At 41.9% G+C, this 7,781-nt stretch overlaps 1 long non-coding RNA gene across 24 annotated transcripts; it reads left to right on the top strand.

The window, feature by feature from the left end:
* On the top strand, positions 1-6,891 carry LOC127908782 (uncharacterized). 24 transcript variants are annotated; one of them, XR_008068419.1, is made up of 8 exons: positions 1-1,551; positions 1,588-1,659; positions 1,696-1,839; positions 1,922-2,173; positions 2,217-3,173; positions 3,292-3,350; positions 3,528-4,930; positions 5,771-6,891. It is a non-coding gene; the product is annotated as an uncharacterized LOC127908782 (long non-coding RNA). The 24 variants fall into 24 exon arrangements; XR_008068500.1 differs by having other exon boundaries at positions 2,217-2,580; positions 2,869-4,930; XR_008068489.1 differs by having other exon boundaries at positions 2,217-2,612; positions 2,869-4,930.
* Positions 6,892-7,781: the final 890 nt, after the last annotated feature.

Here is a 7,781-nt window from a genome sequence, read left to right as displayed (position 1 = left end):
TTAGTACTATATGAGTACTGTATTAGTACTATATGTCCACTGTAATACTACTATATGACTACTGTATTAGTACTATATGACTCCTGTATTAGTACTATATGACTCCTGTATTAGTACTATATGACCACTGTATTAGTACTATATGACCACTGTATTAATACTATATGACTACTGTATTAGTACTATATGACCACTGTATTTGTACTATATGACTACTGTAATACTACTCTGACTACTGTATTAGTACTATATGACTACTGTAATAGTACTATATGACTACTGTATTAGTACTATATGACTACTGTATTAGTACTATATGACTACTGTAATAATACTCTGACTACTGTATTAGTACTATATGACTACTGTATTAGTACTATATGACTACTGTAATACTACTCTGACTACTGTATTAGTACTATATGACTACTGTAATAGTACTCTGACTACTGTATTAGTACTATATGACTACTGTAATAGTACTCTGACTACTGTATTAGTACTATATGACTACTGTATTAGTACTATATGACTACTGTAATAGTACTCTGACTACTGTATTAGTACTATATGACTACTGTAATAGTACTCTGACTACTGTATTAGTACTATATGACTACTGTATTAGTACTATATGACTACTGTAATACTACTCTGACTACTGTATTAGTACTATATGACTACTGTATTAGTACTATATGACTACTGTAATACTACTCTGACTACTGTATTCATTTCTTACTACTACTATGATGCCTGATTTTATCTTGGGTTGCGTCTCCAATGGCACTCTTATCTACATTGTGCACTACTATTGACCAGAGCCCTGTGGACCTTGGTCAAACACAGTGCACTGCATAGCCTAGGGAATAGGGTGCCATTTGGGAAGCACTTTGCTTTGTACAAAATGGGCTGAAAGCTGTTTATGCTGTTGGCCCAAGCACATGGATCTCCACTTAGCTTGTTAGAAGAAGATAATAGCCATGATCAATGTGTTGCCAACAGATTGGTAATTCCTCACGAATGCACTGACATTTCTTGCAATTACTTTTTGAAAAGCCAGTGTTACAATGTTCGTCATCTATTGTTGTTTAACTACATAGCGAATTTTCTGTTGAAAGTGGAAAGAAGAACTGAATTTGAGCTGTGAAGTGATAATTGGCAGCTTTATGCTTGAAGATCAGTCCCTGCAGGATTCTGTACTTCTGCGATCTGAAATTTGAAAGAAATCATCGCATATGCAAAATGTCAGAAATCAAAATCAAGAATTTTTGCCCACAAAATAACAGAAAAAGTCCCTGTGAAATCCTGAAGGGACTGGTAGATGCTCCGTGAAAGACATTTGTATATGATATAGCCTGGTGCTTTTGGCCAGGCTCTATTCAATTACTAAGGTTAGCTTGGATTTGGATTTGCACAATACTTGTAGCTTTCACCAAATTCCCAGGTTTTCCAGAAATCCCGGTTTGAAGGATTCCTGATTCCCTGCTGATTCTAGGAATCTTCCAAATCAAATCAAAAGGTATTTGTCACATGCTCGGTAAACAACAAGTGTAGACTAACAGTGAAATGCTTGGTAAACAACAGGTGTAGACTGCCAGTGAAATGCTTGGTAAACAACAGGTGTAGACTGCCAGTGAAATGCTCGGTAAACAACAAGTGTAGACTAACAGTGAAATGCTTGGTAAACAACAGGTGTAGACTGCCAGTGAAATGCTTGGTAAACAACAGGTGTAGACTGCCAGTGAAATGCTTGGTAAACAACAGGTGTAGACTGCCAGTGAAATGCTTGGTAAACAACAGGTGTAGACTGCCAGTGAAATGCTTGGTAAACAACAGGTGTAGACTGCCAGTGAAATGCTTGGTAAACAACAGACTGTGAAATGCTTGGACTGCCAGTGAAATGCTTGGTAAACAACAGGTGTAGACTGCCAGTGAAATGCTTGGTAAACAACAGGTGTAGACTGCCAGTGAAATGCTTGGTAAACAACAGGTGTAGACTGCCAGTGAAATGCTTGGTAAACAACAGGTGTAGACTGCCAGTGAAATGCTTGGTAAACAACAGGTGTAGACTGCCAGTGAAATGCTTGGTAAACAACAGGTGTAGACTGCCAGTGAAATGCTTGGTAAACAACAGGTGTAGACTGCCAGTGAAATGCTTGGTAAACAACAGGTGTAGACTAACATGTGAAATGCTTCAGTAAACAAAACAACAGGTGTAGACTGCCAGTGAAATGCTTGGTAAACAACAGGTGTAGACTGCCAGTGAAATGCTTGGTAAACAACAGGTGTAGACTGCCAGTGAAATGCTTGGTAAACAACAGGTGTAGACTGCCAGTGAAATGCTTGGTAAACAACAGGTGTAGACTGCCAGTGAAATGCTGACTGACGGGTCCTTCAGAACAATGTAGAGAAAAAATAGAAAAATAATAAATAAACAAATAATAAATGAGTAACAACTTGGCAGTATACACTGGGTACCAGGTAATAACATGGTTATATACACTGGGTACCAGGTAATAACATGGTTATATACACTGGGTACCAGGTAATAACATGGTTATATACACTGGGTACCAGGTAATAACATGGTTATATACACTGGGTACCAGGTAATAACATGGTTATATACACTGGGTACCAGGTAATAACATGGTTATATACACTGGGTACCAGGTAATAACATGGTTATATACACTGGGTACCAGGTAATAACATGGTTATATACACTGGGTACCAGGTAATAACATGGTTATATACACTGGGTACCAGGTAATAACATGGTTATATACACTGGGTACCAGGTAATAACATGGTTATATACACTGGGTACCAGGTAATAACATGGTTATACACACTGGGTACCAGGTAATAACATGGTTATACACACTGGGTACCAGGTAATAACATGGTTATACACACTGGGTACCAGGTAATAACATGGTTATATACACTGGATACCAGGTAATAACATGGTTATATACACAGGGTACCAGGTAATAACATGGTTATATTCACAGGGTACCAGTACTGAGTCGATGTGCAGGGGTATGAGGTAATAACATGGTTATATACACAGGGTACCAGTACTGAGTAGATGTAGAGGGGTATGAGGTCATAACATGGTTATATACACAGGGTACCAGTACTGAGTTATTGTACAGGGGTATGAGGTCATAACATGGTTATATACACAGGGTACCAGTACTGAGTTATTGTACAGGGGTATGAGGTCATAACATGGTTATATACACAGGGTACCAGTACTGAGTTATTGTACAGGGGTATGAGGTCATAACATGGTTATATACACAGGGTACCAGTACTGAGTAGATGTGCAGGGGTATGAGGTAATAACATGGTTATATACACAGGGTACCAGTACTGAGTGGATGTACAGGGGTATGAGGTCATACCATGGTTATATACACAGGGTACCAGTACTGAGTGGATGTACAGGGGTATGAGGTAATAACATGGTTATATACACATGGTACCAGTACTGAGTAGATGTACAGGGGTATGAGGTAATAACATGGTTATATACACATGGTACCAGTACGGAGTAGATGTGCAGGGGTATGAGGTAATAACATGGTTATATACACAGGGTACTAGTACTGAGTCGATGTGCAGGGGTATGAGGTAATAACATGGTTATATACACAGGGTACCAGTACTGAGTCGATGTGCAGGTGTATGAGGTAATAACATGGTTATATACACTGGGTACCAGTATTGAGTCAATGTGCAGGGGTATGAGGTAATAACATGGTTATATACACAGGGTACCAGTACTGAGTAGCTGTAGAAGGGTACGAGGTAATAACATGGTTATATACACAGGGTACCAGTACTGAGTAGATGTAGAAGGGTACGAGGTAATAACATGGTTATATACACAGGGTACCAGTACTGAGTAGATGTAGAGGGGTATGAGGTAATAACATGGTTATATACACAGGGTACTAGTACTGAGTAGATGTACAGGGGTATGAGGTAATAACATGATTATATACACGGGGTACCAGTACTGAGTAGATGTAGAGGGGTATGAGGTAATAACATGGTTATATACACAGGGTACCAGTACTGATGACATACTACATGCAGACACAGTAACATGGTTATATACACAGGGCACCAGTACTGATGAAATACTACATGCAGACACAGTAACATGGTTATATACACAGGGCACCAGTACTGATGAAATACTACATGCAGACACAGTAACATGGTTATATACACAGGGCACCAGTACTGATGAAATACTACATGCAGACACAGTAACATGGTTATATACACAGGGCACCAGTACTGATGAAATACTACATGCAGACACAGTAACGTGGTTATATACACAGGGCACCAGTACTGATGAAATACTACATGCAGACACAGTAACATGGTTATATACACAGGGCACCAGTACTGATGAAATACTACATGCAGACACAGTAACATGGTTATATACACAGGGCACCAGTACTGATGAAATACTACATGCAGACACAGTAACATGGTTATATACACAGGGCACCAGTACTGATGAAATACTACATGCAGACACAGTAACATGGTTATATACACAGGGCACCAGTACTGATGAAATACTACATGCAGACACAGTAACATGGTTATATACACATGGTACCAGTACTGAGTAGATGTACAGGGGTATGAGGTAATAACATGGTTATATACACAGGGCACCAGTACTGATGAAATACTACATGCAGACACAATAACATGAAGTTACAGATCAGGTGACCGGAGAGAGACGGCCTCCCAAGTAACACTCTACTTCCTATATAGTGCTCTACGTTTGACCAGAGCGTGGGCTCTGTGCAGGGAATAGGATGTCCTGGCCCCATTCGGCTCTGTGTAGGGAATAGGATGTCCTGGGCCCATTCGGCTCTGGTCAAGGGTATTGCTCTGTGTCGGGAATAGGATGTCCTGGGCCCATTCGGCTCTGGTCAAGGGTATTGCTCTGTGTAGGGAATAGGATGTCCTGGGCCCATTCGGCTCTGGTCAAGGGTATTGCTCTGTGTAGGGAATAGGATGTCCTGGGCCCATTCGGCTCTGGTCAAGGGTATTGCTCTGTGTAGGGAATAGGATGTCCTGGGCCCATTCGGCTCTGGTCAAGGGTATTGCTCTGTGCAGGGAATAGGATGTCCTGGGCCCATTCGGCTCTGGTCAAGGGTATTGCTCTGTGCAGGGAATAGGATGTCCTGGGCCCATTCGGCTCTGGTCAAGGGTATTGCTCTGTGCAGGGAATAGGATGTCCTGGGCCCATTCGGCTCTGGTCAAGGGTATTGCTCTGTGTAGGGAATAGGATGTCCTGGGCCCATTCGGCTCTGGTCAAGGGTATTGCTCTGTGCAGGGAATAGGATGTCCTGGGCCCATTCGGCTCTGGTCAAGGGTATTGCTCTGTGTAGGGAATAGGATGTCCTGGGCCCATTCGGCTCTGGTCAAGGGTATTGCTCTGTGCAGGGAATAGGATGTCCTGGGCCCATTCGGCTCTGGTCAAGGGTATTGCTCTGTGTAGGGAATAGGATGTCCTGGCCCCATTCGGCTCTGTGTAGGGAATAGGATGTCCTGGGCCCATTCGGCTCTGGTCAAGGGTATTGCTCTGTGTCGGGAATAGGATGTCCTGGGCCCATTCGGCTCTGGTCAAGGGTATTGCTCTGTGTCGGGAATAGGATGTCCTGGGCCCATTCGGCTCTGGTCAAGTCATAATCACCCCAAGTCAAATCATTCTCTATAGGTATTGCTCTGTGCAGGGAATAGGATGTCCTGGGCCCATTCGGCTCTGGTCAAGGGTATTGCTCTGTGTAGGGAATAGGATGTCCTGGGCCCATTCGGCTCTGGTCAAGGGTATTGCTCTGTGTAGGGAATAGGATGTCCTGGGCCCATTCGGCTCTGTGTAGGGAATAGGATGTCCTGGGCCCATTCGGCTCTGGTCAAGGGTATTGCTCTGTGTAGGGAATAGGATGTCCTGGCCCCATTCGGCTCTGTGTAGGGAATAGGATGTCCTGGGCCCATTCGGCTCTGGTCAAGGGTATTGCTCTGTGTCGGGAATAGGATGTCCTGGGCCCATTCGGCTCTGGTCAAGGGTATTGCTCTGTGTAGGGAATAGGATGTCCTGGGCCCATTCGGCTCTGGTCAAGGGTATTGCTCTGTGTAGGGAATAGGATGTCCTGGGCCCATTCGGCTCTGGTCAAGGGTATTGCTCTGTGTCGGGAATAGGATGTCCTGGGCCCATTCGGCTCTGGTCAAGGGTATTGCTCTGTGTAGGGAATAGGATGTCCTGGGCCCATTCGGCTCTGGTCAAGGGTATTGCTCTGTGCAGGGAATAGGATGTCCTGGCCCCATTCGGCTCTGGTCAAGGGTATTGCTCTGTGTAGGGAATAGGGTGCATTTGGGAAGTACACAGAGAGATTAGTTGAATAACTCAACGCCTTGCAGCTCTAACAGATTGGATGCTTTTTTTTTTTTACATACTGTATTTATGCTCTTTCAGGCTTCTGGAAATGTGTTTTGTTCCTTCCTATGTGCATTGATGATGATGATGATGATGATGATGATGATGATGATGATGATGATGATGATGATGATGATGATGATGATGATGAAGCAAATCTTAATGAACAAATCGTTTTTATGCTTTTGGAGTAAAAATGTCTCAATCTTTCTCCTCGCAGTTTTTAGTTAAGTATCTGTTCTGGAGAAACAGAGCAGTTCTGTAGCTAAATAAAACGGATAAATCTTATTTTTCAACCTTTTATTTATTTTAAATGAATAAAGGACACAAAGGTGATTTAAAATGATCATTGAATAACCGACATTTTAAAATCCACAGTCTCTCTAGTTAATAATAAACCAACTCTTCATCAAAGAGAGGGAGTATGTTCTGTTTCCTGCATCACAACGGCTTCTTACTTCGTTTTCAGAATATGGTCAATTTAATAATATATAATATATGCCATTTAGCAGACGCTTTTATCCAAAGCGACTTACAGTCATGTGTGCATACATTCTACGTATGGGTGGTCCTGGGGATCGAACCCACTACCCTGGCGTTACAAGCGCCATGCTCTACCAACTGAGCTACAGAAGGACCACAAAGCAATCATTCCGATCAGCTTATTGTTGTCAATGGTCTCCGCAGCTCTCTCGCCGAACCTCTAGCAAAATAAAATAAACACCACAGTATGTGAATAGAGAGAATGGTTTTGGAAATGATCAAAGTTCTACCTATAGTTCAAGAAGAAATCAAGGTTCTAGATGCTATGACCATAGTTCTATAGTTCTGTACAGGACACCTCAAGTCAAATCATTCTCTATAGTTCTACTGTTTATACAGGACACCTCAAGTCAAATCATTCTCTATAGTTCTACTGTTTATACAGGACACCCCAAGTCAAATCATTCTCTATAGTTCTATAGTTCTATACAGGACACCTCAAGTCAAATCATTCTCTATAGTTCTATACAGGACACCTCAAGTCAAATCATTCTCTATAGTTCTACTGTTTATACAGGACACCTCAAGTCAAATCATTCTCTATAGTTCTATAGTTCTATACAGGACACCTCAAGTCAAATCATTCTCTATAGTTCTATAGTTCTATACAGGACACCTCAAGTCAAATCATTCTCTATAGTTCTATACAGGACACCTCAAGTCAAATCATTCTCTATAGTTCTATAGTTCTATACAGGACACCTCAAGTCAAATCATTCTCTATAGTTCTACTGTTTATACAGGACACCTC

This window comes from Oncorhynchus keta, chromosome 1 (assembly GCF_023373465.1).
Source record: "Oncorhynchus keta strain PuntledgeMale-10-30-2019 chromosome 1, Oket_V2, whole genome shotgun sequence".
In the NCBI taxonomy this organism is placed as follows: Eukaryota; Metazoa; Chordata; class Actinopteri; order Salmoniformes; family Salmonidae; genus Oncorhynchus; species Oncorhynchus keta.
This window is presented reverse-complemented; position numbering and strand designations above follow the sequence as displayed.